The 17,690-nt window shown below is 37.9% G+C and overlaps 1 protein-coding gene across 1 annotated transcript in view; it reads left to right on the top strand.

The window, feature by feature from the left end:
- The first annotated feature begins 805 nt into the window (after nt 1-805).
- Nucleotides 806-17,690, top strand: part of LOC134675278 (uncharacterized) — a 41,526-nt gene continuing 24,641 nt past the window's right edge. The window contains exon 1 of the mRNA XM_063533499.1: nt 806-1,078. The gene's annotated coding sequence lies outside the window, so the exon portion shown is untranslated. The remainder of the gene's footprint in view (nt 1,079-17,690) is intronic.

Genomic DNA, 17,690 nt, shown 5'->3' with positions numbered 1-17,690 from the left:
TTAGCATTTCAATAATGTTTATGTTTAACGAAGATATTGAAGCTTCAATTAATCGCTATTTCGTTCCGCTGTGTAGCGTTTATCGATATATAACATGATTAACATCGACTTTTCGCATCCCTAAAAGAGCACACATATACGCTTTTACGCACACATACACAGGGTGGGCGCATCAAGAAAGGCAACACTTGATTTGAAGTCCGCCTTGTCAACAGTATGGTTGTCCTTTTTTGACAAACGGCATTTTAAAAGAGCGAGGTGAGAGAAATGATACTAGTTGCTGCGTCGTGAAAGAGAACAGAAAAGGTTGGGCCCTTGGCTAAATCACGTCTGATGCCATAGATAACTAACAGTTAAACTCGATCAGCTGATGCTTTTCCGCCATCTTGCCGCAAACCAAACTGCGAAATCGTCGTGAAGTGTGCGAGTGTGGAGTCATACATCAACTTCGCGATATGTTCGCTCCGCGACGTCGCGCCGCGATTCACGCACATAGTCTGGAGGCGGCTTATGGGCTTATGGATGCTGCGAGCGGCGCGGTAGTCTGTTACGGCGTTTACAATTCGGTCGCCCGGCAATTTTTCTAGGAAAGCCGGTCGAATATAGAAGTTCGTAAATTTCTTGCAACTATCACTTTCACTCTAATTACGCCTTAATTAGAGTAAAAGAGATGCTTGCAATTTGCAAACTGCGTAATTGCGTATCAGTTCAGAAATTTAAGGTCTACAATAAAGTTCTTTTTTTAGTTTCTGAACGAAACTTCACTCCCACCACTGTCGCCAACGACGAAATAAAAAATTAAACCGTCCATCGTCCATCCAGTTTCCGAACGAAGTCATCATTAGACGTACGCGTACACAAGAAAGTTTTTGTTGTATTTTCACTTACAATAGCGAAATTGTGTGTTACAAAACAATATCGTCATCAAAACATTATTGCTTCATTCATAACGAGTTCATTTTAAAGCAAAGCTTTAATTAAGTGTCGTTAATATTGTAACATTTTAATCATTCGATCTCGGTCAGAAAGTTACATCCCATCCTAAGTTGGAAAGTCTCAACAAGGCCGCTTCATACAGGTAAGTGGGATTTAAGGATAAAAAAGCATTTAAACGTAATCACATGCCACTTTCTATTTACGAATAATTATAATCATTACGTGGTTCGCCACATCGTTACTACATTCCTCGGTCTTGATTATTCTATTTATTTTGTTATTGCCAGCGTTTTTATTACATCAGCAAGAGCGTCAATTTTATTGTAGTTTGTTTTGGTTATGTTTATTATTGCCGGAATAGTTGTAATCCCTACTATTAATTTATTATAAATGCTGTCTGTGTGTTACCTTATGCTTAAATTACGCCACTGAACTAATTTAGATGAAACTTGGTAGGTATAGAGATAGTTTGAGGCCCGTGGAAAGTTTTTTATCAATCGTCATTGTATGTATTACACAAAATAGTTGAAGGCAGAAGCTATTTAACTAAATATTTTTTTTAGGGTAGATTACAATCAAGGCCTGTTCACTTCCTAAGAAAGTTATGTCCCCAAATAATTGCGCATGTGTGCGCCTGAAGCTTCTATGTGTGCGTTGGCCTCCGAGAAAAAGTTGCGAGTAATAAAAATAAAAACATTTTTCTACAGCAACATTGCTCCCAACTCTGATTTAAATTATCACGAATTTTATACATAATTAATCATAAAACGGGACTTAAAACGCTTAAAACTTAATTACACGCGATTAAGTTTTACAATGAATATTTGCTTCCAACTGTCTTTATCAATGTTCATAAAATATATGGAGGGTAGGTACGTCTACCCACCATAATACAAAAATATATTTGTCAATGACTCTGTCCAACTGCTGTGGTTAAAGTTCATAACGAAAATTTTATTTATTAAATCTTTAAATAATAAATACAACGTAGCGGTACAACCACTTAAGACTGTAAGTCTGTACCTACATAGATTACAGCAATGCACATAGAAAATGTGCTAAATGCGGAGCAACGGCTGTTGAAGCAGCCAGAGTGAAATTTATACAGCTTTAGTGGGTTCAGAAGGAACCGAGTCATAACGCATCTGGAAAGCGTATTAATTAACCGTGAAGAAATGTATGAATACAAGTTAGGAATCTGTGTAAAATGCCGTGTGTAAAGTGTAGTGTATCTGTGTGTAAAGTGTAATAGGTAGGCATGCCTAATGTTATTTGTATAATACTGAAAAATTTGTGAATGCGCTTTATTAATGTCAATTTTTTATTAAGTTGCCAGTTCACAGTGTATATTTCTATAAGTAAAACATTTTTTTAATAAATAATACTATATTATAAATATAAACATGCCTTTTATTTAAATCAATTGATAATACCACAAACAAGGGTTTATTTGCATCTTTCATATATTTCGTGATATTATGAAGATAACAAATATGTTTATTAACAGAATTACTATATACCTATAAAACCAATACCCGCCAGGCTAAACCGGTTGTCAACTTTAGTGTTTGGTACACAACGAAGGCGCTACTAGTATAAACGTATAAACGTTTGGGGACATTTTTTTGTATGGAGTTATCGTTCTTCTCCTAGTGAGTATTATATTCTTTGATTACAATTACATTGAGTCACAGAATAAATAATAGGTACTAGAGGTACAGAAGACTTACTCTAACAAAACGCGTCTGTTACGATCAGGACAGATAGGGCCGCTAGGTGGCGACGGCGCCACGCGCTGCTTATGGCTAGCCACCACAATTGGTGTGGGACGGATGTACTTTTAGCTACCTGTAGCAAATCAACGAACTCGCGGAGTGAGCCACGCCAGATTAAGTGCCTAAGTTGTTTTATTTTAAACTATTCTATGATGATTATTTACTGCTTTATTAGGTATAGGCTTAGGCCCCCAGGCAGTGGTTATTCCTTAGCAGTACGTAAGATAGCAGAATGTTTCAGACAAAAGGAAGTTTAAATAGACTGTTTCAAATAAAATTGAACTTAGATTTAATCACAGACTAGAGACAATATGGGGGCTACATAAACTGGTGGTGGTGCTCAGTGGAACACCACCCTAAATAGTAACTTAAAAAAAAAACCATCTGATCATAGCTCGAACAGCCGATTGCAGATTTATTTAAGTTGAGAAAAAAAAGGTTTAATCACAAACTAAAAGTAATTTACCTGTATATTTTTACGCACGCAAACATGATGATCTCCAACTATAAACACAATTAAACTATTACCCAAATCTCTGCCATTGTTTGTACACATCGGGATAATTGACCCATACAATCTGAGGTTCATCAATGACCTCCCATTATGCTGTGTCTGGTTATGCAAATCTATGACTTGTTTCCTTCTATTGTTTATGGATGGTAATCATTATTAAAGAGGTATTAATGAGCTCAACCCTTTGCTCCAAATGTTATGTTCATTACTAGATGCATATATGTATAGATATAGATGACACACATGTACATTTTTTATATTTTATATTTATAGCCTTATTTCAGATAAGGTACTTTTTTTTTAAATACTATAATTACAGTGTTCCTTATTCTACATTCTACGGTAACCGCTTCTGTGTGCCTTTGGGCAAAGGCCTCCCCCAATCTTCTCCACTCTTCCCTATTATGAGCTAATGTGGTCCATGTTTTTGTTTCTGTCCTTCCAGCCATGTCTTGGATTTCATCAGACCATCTTATGATGTACATTTTTAGCAACTTCCAAATAAGATGTTTGAACAAAAAAAAAATGAGGTTATATAAGAACTATCAAAGGTTGCTTTGACGCCTTTGACAGGAACTGGTGGAAGATGGCTCAAAACCGGGATACATGGAAAGGGAGGAGGGAGGCCTTTGCCCAGCAGTGGGACATTCAAGGCTCATATAAATATAAATAAATAAGAACTATAACTTTTTACTTGTTAAGCCATGGTAGGTAATGATTAATGAAGTAGCTTATGAAATGTATTTTTTAAACAACTCCAGCAATAGGTTTTTATCAAATCAATTACTATGAAACTATATCTAACATGATAATTATCGTTTCAAACCCTAATTTTGAGCGTGTTTGTAGATATGTACAGTTAGCAACAAATAGTGATGGGCAAAGCAACCAAATATATTTTGCAACACTCCTTATTCTTATCAAAGTTTTATGGCAATGTATTTGGCCACATTGGCAGTATTTACTTGATGTTAATTGTACATTAGGATTTGAATAGTTTTTGCTCTTTAGGTAATGTAGGTACTTACTTGTTCCTTACACATTCAGTCTGTGTAAAAGATTACACAACCAATTCCGCCAACTTGTTTACATTTTAACATTATGTCAAGGCAAGTTAGTTTTCCCAATGTTTTTCAGTTGACTATAAATAAGTGGCTGTTTCTCTCAATACCTAGTAATACCTAAAGTATAAAGTTAATAAAATACAATAATTGTTATGACAATTGAACAGCAAATACCACATAAGCAACTAGCCCCGCTCCGGCATCGCACGGGTTAACAAATTATACACTTACACCTTTCTCAAGAATCACTATTGACAGGTGAAAACCGCATGAAAATAGTTTTTGAGTTTATCGCGAACAAATACACAAACAGACAGACGAGGCGGGGTACATAAGGTGTAGTGATATCACTCAATGCACATTTAAAATTGACACCTCTTCAAACATTAAATATCTTAATTTCCGTGTAACACATTACCCATCAGAAACTGAACCGGTTCAAACCAAAATCAAACAAAACAGAATCATATTAGTACATATTTAAGGTCTAAAATAGACTGAAATAATGTTACGTGTAGTGTGAAGAATGTATGGTATTCTGTTATAATTGTTTGCAGTGATAATTAAGAGCTGGTGAGATAGAAAATGGGGTCTGTTCGCCACTTATCACTTTCCTTGCGTTACGCATTGCTTCCTTAACATACTTCTTGATTTAACACATTTCCAAGTCTATGGTAAAGGTACAGTCGTCGAAAATAGTAATCACGAATTTTAGTAACCAGGTACGTACTCATAAATCAATAAATACCTATGTATTTACAATGAAACTAACTTATCAACTATATCACTAATCAGTTAATCACTAACACCTTAACGAACAAAGTCTCTGTCTGTCTATATGTTCGCGATAAACTCAAAAACTTCAAGCTTTTTTCACCTATCAATACTTACTGTGATTCTTAAGGAAGTTTTAAGTGTATAATTTGTTAAGGTTTTGCGTAATATAAACTGGTTGAAATATGACGATGTTTGCTAAAGAATTGATGTATGTTGGAATTTACTATAGGTACCCGTTTGTAATCTTGGCTAGGCCTCCCTTGGCTCTCTGCTCTCTGAAAGGGTTAAAATAGTCGGCTTTGTGCGGCGAATATATATTTTTAGCCGCTTCGTTATACAAGTGTAAGTGGCTAAAAGTTAATTTGTAATGTTTCCAAGTTAATTTGTACTTTCCACTTTCTAACTTGAGATGAGATTCGACCCGTTTACACGTATCGCAAGGGCTATTTGACATACACGATGGGCAATGGGCATTTTATTAGTTGCAGCGAAAGTGCGTGTCATTATCATTGAATTACAATATGTGTAGAATGTCAATGCCGGCACAGGCCCGGATATCGAGACCTAACCCAGGCACTTGGTATGGCACTTAGAATTTAGGGAGGCCCCCTTCTCTATCTCAAAATCATTGCTAGGTTGGCTGGGCCCCTAGGCTCGGGCCTTGAGGCACAGAATAAATAATACCTAGTATTATCATAATTGAGGCCTAACTAGTCGGAAATATAATATATTTGCTACGCCAGCAGGGGAAAAGTTCCGAAAATAGTCTTAAGTTATAGAAACTTCACCCTTTTACACTCAAACTAGGCGTCAAACTTAAATTAATAGGCAAGCCGGAGGTCAATTATCTGCTTCAGTTCAAGACGGTTAACATTATAATTGTCAAATTCTTTTCAGAAGTTAACCGTGTAAAGGTTACAAACTAGAGTTACTTTTGTAGTTAGAAAAGTAGGTAGATTAGGTACGTAACTTATAATTTAGTTTTGCATGAGGCAGAGAAAAAACTATCAATTTCGACCAAATCAGAGCATTTTTCCATTATCTACACCCGATTCTATCAATGAGAAAGGGAAATTTCAACGCTCAATTATCGAGATTGGTAAACATTCGTTCCTTTGTTTACCACTTCGTAGAAAATGGCCTAAAATAGACACTTTACAATGGCGTTTAAGCCTTTTTTTAAAGTGTAGTTGGTTGCAGCCGCTTCCCAGCGATTTTGTCAACGGATTACGCCGAGACAATTGCCTTTTACGCTTCCGATGTCATAACCTGAGTATTGTCATTGCGCGGGCGGTGGGGAAGTGGGCCAGTGTAGTCGGACCTTTATGGTAGGTAGGTATTATGGAATGCAAATCGGTTATTTTTTGTATGGAAATAACCGCGGTTTCGGTTAAAAACCGATTATTTCCATACAAAAAATAACCGAAAATAACCGCTTTGCATTCCCTAGTAGGTATCTAAACAAAGTTATCAATTATGAATAAATAGATTTTTTTTACTTAGTTTTATTTGTCCCACTATTGGACAAAGGCCTCTTCCCTGGTTCTTCATAACTGCCGATTTTAATGCCAGTTGATGTTAAGAAAGGCGTCAAAGCCCACACTTCTCCGTTGGTGGCTACGGTAGCCCACCTCTCCGGAAACATGCGATAGACGTGGCCGGCCCAGTCCCAGTCCCATTTGATGGAATAAGGCCCAGTTGGGAATAGGTGCATTTATATGAATCATTCATTCCCATCTGGCGCCTCATGCATGGCAGCGGTCACGTGAGCCAGGAACAAATGGGAATACACATTCAGTTTGAAGTTATAGACCGACCGCTTAAATGAGTCCTCGCCTGCGCGGTACGGGGGCGACGGGGTAGGACGACTAAGGGTGGCGGGGAAGGTGCGGGCGGCAGGCGTACGGCACCCGCACCTCGCGCAGGCGAGGACTCATTTAAGCGGTCGGTCTATCTATAGGTGGTCTATTACAGCGGTCGGCAACCTTTTAGCAGCCAAGGGCCACATAACAGTTAAAGAAGTGGACGCGGGCCGCACTTTGTTAATGTTTATGACTTTATCAGACATTGTCATTTGTCAATATTACATACAAAATAGCCAGGGAGGCTCGCGGGCCGCAAGTGAGAGGTCCGCGGGCCGCTGGTTGCCGACCGCTGGTCTATAGTAAGCGTTTGGAATAAAAAAAGCCCTTTTATTTTTTTGATTTTTTTATAGTAAGCATTTGGAATGACACGGCTGCCTCGTTCAGTTTCCGTTGCCTCGTAAACGCGTGACGGTTTGGTCGAGCACCTAAACCAATGTTCATCTTATGTAACAACAACACAAACAACTGTTGGACAAACACCTCGAAATAAACATTAAAGGAGACAATATAGGTACCTACATGTATTTTAATTTTACAAGCTAAACTTTTACGTTTTACGTCCTCTACGTAATCATTTTGAACTAGTTCCCGCAGTTAAAATTGTCTCATGTTTTAGTAAACGTAAATAGCAACTTATAGAGCAATAATATTATTTTCCAATAACAAACTATTAAAGTACCACCCCTGCATAGAAGTTTCTATGCAGAGGTGGTACTTTTACACCTGTAACTACAGTAGTAACCTACAATTAAGTAATATTTTCTATACAAACTACACAAAAATATTTTACACAGTCCTTTTTTGGGTATCGTCACAGAATAAGTAATATCGTCTTGGGTCGTCCCATTCGTTTTTCGTCAAGTTCTTAAATTAGTCCTATTCTGCTTTCGTCACTCATTCTACATTGAAAGCCACCGACGATTGTAACGAGCTTGCATATTTAGATCACATCATTATTCAAAACTCAAATGACTGTACCACACTACCATGGCGTTCATGTTATGATAAATTCAGTGATGACCATTGACCCTAAATACAATTAGGTAGGTTCATAAGATGATTCTGTATTTAGGCTTAGGTATTTAGTCATTATAGATCGACTAAATTTTAAAATAATTATGACCGAATGAGATGAGTCACTATGTTTGTAGGAAGCCACGGAAGTTTATTTATATTATGTAAATTAGACCTTAATGAAACCAAATTAATTCACCTATGTAATTAATTATTTATAAAGCAACCTAAGGCAATAAAACATTTTTCTTTGCATATAGGTACTTATATAGGAATTTGGACTAAGACTTCGGAGATCGGGTGATCTAGCGGTTAGCTGTGAACGTTGAAAACACCGTTTAAAATCCAGCCTCAACCACCGAAGACTTTTCACAAGTTTTCTTTTTTTTTATTTATCACTAAGAAAAGGTCTGTTCAATCTTATTTATAAAGCCATAAAGCATGTCATTAGGTATACTTTTGCGCCTCTTTGTGTAAGATTTTTCACGTGACTCTATACACTCTACAGAGTACAGACTAAAATGAATGCGAGACCAACGAACGTGGAAATATCCGAACAGTTACGATATGCATAAATTATGTTTTAACACTCATAAAAAGAAACCATGAGCGTGATAGTAACATGTCAGTCCATCTCGTTAATTACTTTGTTAGTTTCATAGTTTGTCCTTCGAAGATGCTGTCTCATACTTATTCCCAACTTTCAATTATCAACTTTCCCCCATCGCCACAAAGTCTAAATCACATTACACGCTTCAGATGTAACTAGACACGCAAGAAAATTGTAAGTGAAATGGGCAATTTTGTTTCGGCCTCTTAATGGCCGTTACGCTTCTATTGGAGACCGATGGATTTCTAAAACATCGCCGTAACATTCTTAGATTGATAACTTTGTTTTCTAAGTAATTTGCTAGTGATAGTTGCAATTTTCTTAGTTGTCTCGCTGGTGGCTTGTTCACGGAGTACCATCGCCCACACCGTTAACTGTACATCGGTGGACCTTATTACAAATGGACCTTATGCCTTTTGTAATAAGGTCCACCGATGGACAGTTAGGAGTGTTGCTGTTTGTACAGACACTAGTTTTTGCATCAGGTGTCTCTTCTGCAAGTTATGTTGCCTAAGTATTTCACTGGCTGAGGGTCGGGTTGTGGAATAAACCTGCCTTTGGCAATATTTTGACATTTTTTTCTGCTCCTGTAACTAGATACGGTTTCATGTAATTACGAAACTATAAGTGTTCCATTTCTACAATTTTAAGTAAGAAAAACCCATAATTAAGATTTATTTGATATGTTCTTGAAGTAGCACCGCCCTGAATCTCTCGGCTTTGGCTTTTGATTAATTTGATTAAGCCTGTCTTTCGTACTGTTAAGGTTTTCTTTTGTGCAATAAAGTCAAAATAAATAAATAATGTTGATAATTTTTTTTTTGGTAACTTAGTAAATACAATCTTTGTGATATAATATAAGTAATAGATTAAAATCTAATAAAAGAGTCTTTCTATGACTAAATTTGATACAATAGCTACCTAGTTTTTTTGGGAACATAGTATAGTCGTGTTTTGACCCTTTATCCCATTAGGTACGTTAACAATTAAACTGCGATTGTCGCTTTCTCACGTAACACTTCCGAGTTCCGATGTTGTGTCAAGCCAAGAAAACGTAGTTATGTCACAATGATACTCATTATCTTTGGCTAAACTACGGCATAAAAGGCTCACCAAGAAAAACACAAGTGTAGTAGTCCAAGCACTTTTCTCCACATTTCTAGAGCGTCGATCTTCCAGGAACCAGGATTTGATATTAAACGGCGTCTTTATTCCATCGTCCAGTGTTATTCTCACTTTCTTTGGACAAGTCGAGACGCTGCATCTGTGGATCGACTTGTAGTGCAGGGAAAAGTGGAACGCACAAGGCCCGGTAGGTCACCAATGCGTTGGTCAGACCTAGTCAAAAGTGCACTCAATGAACCACTCCATGAATGTACAAGAAAGGCTACAGGACGGGAGGAATGTCGACAGATTGTGAAGCTTGCCACCAGCCCTGATATGACGACCACGATCACTCTGACAAGAGTGTGACGACAAAGAAGAAGAAGAATAGTCCAGAATGCCTAAAGACGGGCTAATGTGAACCAAACTACCTATAAATATTAAAAAGGAACTTAGCTGATCATCAATGGACCTTATCACTTGGAAACAAGGTTCAGTTAAGGTTTGACGAGTAAAAGGAGATCCAAAGTAACCTCTGGCATCTGCGGACTTCTTAAACCCAAAAAAATGCAATTATCAAATCGTAAATAGACAAAATGTCGCACAAAAGAGTAGGAGCTTGTTTTGCGTTAGTATTCCTCCGAAGGCCCAAGGTCCTACCTATAGTACTTATTCAGTTCAATGAAGTTTAAATCATATTCGATTGGAACAGAGTTGATTTTGCTTTGTTTCGTTCAATTTTTGAACAACGCATAATCAACTCTATTTCCTGCACTAAAGGTTAAAATTTCTGTGCCAAGTATTGCATTTTTCATTTGTATGTCTGGGCCTTAGGAGGATATTAAACAGATGTGGAATTTATGGATGCCTCATGCGCACTATAATTTATTCCAACCGCACATCCTTTTCCCCCTCAGTCACGCTTCCATACCTCCCCCACTTTAATATTACCTTCAAGTCTAAACTAAGGTCAAAATTCTAATCTGGCTAAAAATCTTTGTCACCTTCCGTCCGAAAATGCCACTGAGACTTAGTCCATCAAAGACATGCATACAATTCTAGCTCTTGTTATAAAAGCATAAGGTGCTAAGCTAATGTGTTAACATGTCTTTGACATCAACTGACAGTAACACATTTAAATAACCATTCAGATTTTATCTTGGTGCCATAAGGTCTTTGTCAGGTATAGTTGGTCAAACCAATGTGTCAGTCGATAAGAACTAGGAAAACTATACTTATCCTTTTCTTTTGGGTGCTAGGACTAGTGTAAGACAAAGATAGTATAATTCTCTCTGTCTGATTGAAATGAGATAGTCCTTTGACAAACTATATAATACGTGAATACGTGCAACACAAATGTGGCTTACCATGAGATAGGGTCCTAATGCTTCATGTGCAATAAGGACCTTTTCTATCAGAATTTCTGTTGGAATTTCAGATACAAAGGACCCTATTGCACTTGAAGCATAATGACCCTTCTGCGATGGAAAGCCACAAATAATTGAACTCTATTATATTGTAATAAGGCATACTCATCTTACACGTTAACACGTAACGGCTATCGACATGGTACGTTAAGCATGGCTGACCGCTCGCGTTCATTTACAAAATGGCGTACGTGCATTTTACATTTTTAATGTATGCACGCGTACACTGGCGTACAAAAGTACATGGACACGTTTTAACCGTAATATTAAAACATTACGGTCGACATATATCTATGCACTTTTGAACACCACTGTACATCTGTATGTAAAAGTATGTTTATCTACGCACATATCATTAATGCTCTAAAATGCATTCAGAAACCATAGGAAATGACTAGCATTATGACAACCAATTTTACTATGAGTACTTTCTTATCTGTGGTAGTAGGTAAAATCTGTACTTTAAAGTTATAACTTTATAGATTTTTGTAAGGTTATGAGTTTAAATTTGGAACAGCTGTCAAAACTCAAGTGGGTGTCTATTCTAGTATCCATAGATATTAAAACAATTATCGATACGAAACGTCAATTCAGTATATTTTTTTAATATAAACCGTACGACATTTTATCTCGAGTGACATGAGAATAGGGACTTCATTCGTTTGTCTATGAATTGAAAAAAAAACTACGGATGCGTGACATGTGTGAAAAAAGTTTTCATTTACCGCCATTTGACGTACAGTTTATCTTTTATTTAGTTTTAGGTATAAAATTAATTTGTTTTCTTGTTTTTAAACAAGTTTTAAGCAAAAGTTTCATGTAAAATTAGTGATAAAAAGATATTTAAGGAGACGGCACCTCTCAAATCTGCGAGTTCTACCAGAGAGTAACGATGGATGTCGGCTGAAATATGAGGTTAGTGAATGCATAAAAGAAGGTAATTATATGTGTGTAGATAAAGTAGTGTATGTAACTGTACATAATTAGGCATTAAAACACTCGTGTGATCCTTTTAAGAAACTCACTTCGTTCGTTTCTTAAACCCACACTCGTGTTTTAATGCCTTTCATTATGTAGCAGTCACATAAACTACTAGTAACATACCAAGGTCGAGCTGAGATGAGTATTTGTTCGTGTCGTTATGTCGACAATGTCACGGACCGGGTGTTTGCGCACGTAGATTTGACGCGACGTGTAGGTGTAGGTAGATAATTGATTTGTCAGGTGGAGAATATGATAATTATTATAATTTTTAATCTGTCGTATTCAGTTGAAGATGAAAGTTACCGGCAAGGTAAGTTACAGGCAAAGCATTAGCATGCTTTGTCAATGAGTTTGTGAGTTGTTGAAGAGGACAATATTCGGGATTTGGGCAAGGTAGCATAAGGTGCTCTGTGAGGCCTGCCACTTGCTAAACTGATACGATGAATGATGTTATAGCGTTATCGCATATTATCATATAGCGCTGTCGCATGATGACGTAGGCTTGTGTCTGTCAGGTGACCTAGAAAAGACGGGAAGAGAGTACCAGGCGGAGTATATTATTATACCATGATGTTGATGCTAGAGCCATGTACACCTCAGAATGTTGTTTGGATCAGGGGTGCTGAGAAACCTAACTTATTTACCTAATTATCGGCAGTGGCTTATGAGGGACGATCTTTGAAAGTATAATAACTAGCTAGTTGGTACTTGGATGAGTATTAGATAGAGATCTATTCAACGATTTTGCCTGTGTCCATTTAGCGTTGAACTTAGCGACTGAACGGATAGGGGTCATCCATTAATTACATCACACGTTTAAGGGTAGGGAGGGGGTCAAGAAAATGTGACATGTTGTGACATGAGGGAGGGGGGAGACACAAACTTTGTGACGTCACTTTAACTTCATCAGTAACCGAAAATTTATTTAAATTATTTTATTCGCTGTACATTAAAATAACAAGTTTTTAAAACGATAATCGTTTTTATTCGTTTAATTTTCTTTCCTAAGCAGTTTGTCGTGTATAAAAAATAATATTGTTGTGTATAAGAAATAATAAGGTTTTTAAAATGTTTAAATAATTAATGGGAGTGATGCCTCGGATAAGATCCGCAGTAAAACATTGGACTATTGGAGTACAAGGGTCCTCTTGTTACTCTAACCTGGTTAATGGGAACTTGATAGGATATTGAAAAGATAAAACCAAATATATGACATGCAATTTAATACAATTCGCTAACTACTACAATGCACTCCGCTTTAGGGCGGGCGCTGCTCAGAATACAATCGGTTTCTCTAAACTGTCGGCGGTTATGTGGTGACACTATAGTAAACCTTAATCTACGATCGCGAGAAGGACGAGATGCGGGGTTTTGGCCAAAACCTGGGATAAAAGTCTAGTGCACTCACGGGTACCGAACGTAGCTATCATCCACAGGCCCGCTGGTATTTAACGCAGCAGGCGGATCGCTGACGGTGGGCGACGGGCGTTCCTCAAGCCCCGGCTTTGGCAAGCCCGGGCGAGAACAACCCGCGGCGCTCAGGAGTTCCACAAGAAGGACCCGCGCGATAATACCTTGGGATCGTCGGACCGCGGCAAGGCTGTCCGACACACGGCTCGCGAGTCAAGGCCGTGCCCTACGGCTTGATGGTGGCGCCAACGTGTCACGCCTCGGAGTCGACAGGCCACGCAAGCGAAGGGGAGGCCTGTGTGAAGCACCTCGGGATCGCCGGGCGGCACGCAGTCCACAGGCCCTGGAAACTGCGCCCTGCGGTGAAAACCAGCGTCCCCACGACGCTCAGCACATCAGGGAGCGCGCGACGGCGCTCGGAGCAACACGACCGTCGGCCATGCTTGCGCACGCCGGCGGCACGGAAAGCACTCGGTGGGCTACGCCCTTTTCGCGCACAACACACACACACACGGCGCACTTTACATATATCCCAATCTTCCACCGGCCAGGGCAGGCGGCGGAAGGGGGCGAGGCGGTTTATTTCGATATTCAATTAGGAGCTGTATAAATGCTAGCGTGCCCCAGTTCCAACTGACACATCCATCGTCGATTCTAGAAAAATCCCCAGCCCTCCGTTTCGATCCATATCGACGCATCAAACGTCAAACCAACTTAAACCTTTTCCAAATCATATGACTCTCGAAAAAATATTAATGCTCATTAATACTTGTAATATTTTAAGTGGTTAATAATAATTACTAATAATTATATTTTTGTCGTACGTTTTCTACCTTGTTTCATTCAGAATACCTTCTTTCCGATGCGGTAACTAAACGCATAGTCTACTCTCTGACAGTTCTCCTGTCAAAACTCCAACCTTTTGACACCTTCATATTCACTATTTATGTTTCATAAAAATTCCGAAAATGATTCTAAAATACTAATTAAATTAGGATGTGACCTATTTGAGCAGTTAGGGTAGACCAGGGGGATCATTTTGATATGCATGAAGCCAGGTTTGGTTCAACAACCCCCGCGCAATCTGGGTGACAAGTAGGGCTCGCGGTCGACTCCGTGTTTCGTTTACACGTTTCGAATACCCGTTTCCGAATAACACGTACACGGTTTTCTGGCCCGTTCCGCACGTGTAATTAAGAAACGTGTAATTGAGATCCGTCTCCACGGATAAACGGGTATTCGAAGAAACGGATCTTATTTACCCGTGGCTCCGGACACGTCCTTGAGGAGTAGCTAAGGAACGAACGCCCGTACTTAAGAGCTACAAATAAATAGACAAAAGATTCATGACGAGTTTCCGTCATATCTAAACCTTATTCCGTGGTTCATAGAGTCGAAATTCAACAAACGGTTTACATAACCCTTTTCTGAGCAGGTAGTTTTTGCTTGCAATGTTGCAATACCAGTAGAAAATTAGAAATACGGTATACCTATGCTACTTATCAAAATAGTATTTTGTATAAGACTTCAAATACTAATACTTTATGGTTTATTATTAATAAATCATTTGCTTCGATATACATATTTGCTTCTTTAATTTTAGCCGCTGCATTTGTCACAATTTCATGTATGTGTAGACAGGTTCTCCTTATTACACCGACATAAAGCTTATAATTGGCTATGGCAGGTCTGATAATGGTTTGGTACGCTACTTGTTTTCGGCGATATCAGACAAAAGGGAATTTGAAAACAACACGTTGAATGGAACACCACCGGCCGGCATTTATTACCTGAGCACTAGTGGGAAAGTGACCCAAGTGAACATGAATGATTACCAATTTTGAGATCTATCTTAATGTATTTAACAATATAATTGCAAGGTAACCAAGGTAGCATGGGTTTTTAAAGTTCTCGCGTGAAATCCTGCGTTTCAAATGCCGCATCGTTGGTAGATTTGTTGTTCTCGCGCAACAGTTAGGTAATTGATAAAAATAACAAATAATCACAAAGTAGTAGTAGGTAGTACGCGAAACTATATAACTTACACCATTATAGGTATATATAAAATGTGTTTCTTTGATGGAAATGTAATATGTAATGAAATTAGCTTAAAAGCAATAATTTACTATTATAAATAAAAAATTAAGGATCTAAACTAGGGACGGGTAGGTTTAAAATTACAAATAGTAGACTAAATACAATAGGGACACCTAATACTTCCATTCATATATTGTATAGTTGGCTAAAATATGTTATATTAACACATGTGTTAAAAAACTGTTATAAATAATTTTGAAAAATTCGTACGCCAAACGAGTTCATCTGAAGTCAACATTCAATACTAGACCTTGCATACCCAGACCTAGAGCATTGATTGGCTCAAACTGTGTCGGATCCGTTCGGGCCGGTGTTAAGTACCCGTGTAAACGGAGATACGTATCTGAGAAACGTTTCTTGGGAACGTTTCTTGGATACGTATCCGGATCCCGGCGGTTCCGTGTAAACCGTGTTCTTAGCACCGCCGGTCTTAAGAACACGGGTATTCGTTTCGGCGTGTAACACGGATACCGGGAGCCCTAGTGACAAGTTCCGTTCAAGTGGCATACTCTTTAGACTTGTTTCTTCGAAACCAGTTAACCAGGAGGCAGGATATGCTGATCAACCTACAGCTGAGAAGGTACATTATAGTTTTACATAAGTGTCATACTCTGGTGTATGTTATTTTGTTGGAAATGCGACAGTCATGTTGTACCAGTTATCTTGTATGGAAAAGCATGTATTTATCCTAGGCAAATACGTAGCATCGCTACAATATCCCCTCTCTCGGCAAAGAGGTTAAGCGCCGCTTAACCGAGGCAGCCGGGGTAACCGGAGAAAAAAAAATCTTTTCCCAAAAAATCATCTGGTCCAGTAGGACGTTAACTATACATGCGGACATATACATGTGCTCCATATTTATTATCGTTTGACACTAAACCTAGATTTATTTATTTAGTATGCTACTTAATATTTATCTTTAATTTACCTATGTTATGTTCTAGAACTATAACGTAGACGTATACCTCTTAACACTATGCTGTGGTCAGATCATGACTATCACGTGTTTCACATTAGAAATCACAGCGTGTGGCCACCACACTGTGGTTTCTGCTACTCAACTAAAAAATATAACCTAGATTTCCTTTGAAATAGTCTTAAGTTGTATAATGTAGTCGCTATAGCTAATAATGAGCTAACTCTCATTTTGAGGCTAATTGATATCTTTTAATGCTAACAAAAATATTAGTTATCTTTGATTAGGCTAATTTATTCTAATTAATTAGTATATTACATGTATTTCTATTCCTAATGTAATGCTACCTATTGATATACTAATAGTTATGTTTTACTATAGCATGCTCTGCTATGCCTATATTCCTACAAATACAAAGCCACTAGTACCCTAATATAATGTGGTTACTAGTTGGTAGTTTTTATTTATTACTTATACTAGCAATAGTGGAAGCTACTTGTAACCCGCACTTAAATCAAACTCCTATATGCAGCCAATGGGCTTACATTAATTGAAAAAGAAAAAACTTGGTTTCCTTTTCCATGTCCTACTTAGTGTATTATATCCACCATAATTGAGTCACCCTGGGCCCTTAGGGTATGTAGTTACTTATAAAATTTGATTTCCTAGGAAATGCTTGAAACAAATCTTGACCAAATGAGTCAAGGAGGTACGCGTACTCAAAAAAATGGGTTGTTACCTAAGTTCACCCGAATAAAAAAAAAAAGTTACTAACTTGAAAATACACCTTGTGAAATATAATATTGAGCATAATGTCACTGAACCAATGCTTTGAAATTAAATGGTAACTGATTTTTTCCAGATTACCTTAACTACAAAGCGGTTTGCTCTAGCAGTCGGAAATTCGGAGGTTATGTGACGAATCAGGAATACTACTCCAAATGGAATGCAGCATGCCGTTCGACAACATGTCCCTACCTTTAGCACATACAAATGGTGCATATTTCAGCAGAACTTTAAAAGATGCTATGCTAAGATAGCTGAAATTGAGGTTGATTCTAAGACCAATTTCCTCAGGTTTCAAAAAAAACAAAAACAAATAATATGAACGTTTAAGTTCTATAAAGTAGTTCTATTTAGAATCGAATAAGTCAAAAACAAAGAAATTTAGAGTGTCTCGTCTGTCATACTAAGTCA

The sequence above is a fragment of the Cydia fagiglandana genome, chromosome 21 (genome assembly GCF_963556715.1).
Source record: "Cydia fagiglandana chromosome 21, ilCydFagi1.1, whole genome shotgun sequence".
NCBI lineage: Eukaryota > Metazoa > Arthropoda > Insecta > Lepidoptera > Tortricidae > Cydia > Cydia fagiglandana.
This window is presented reverse-complemented; position numbering and strand designations above follow the sequence as displayed.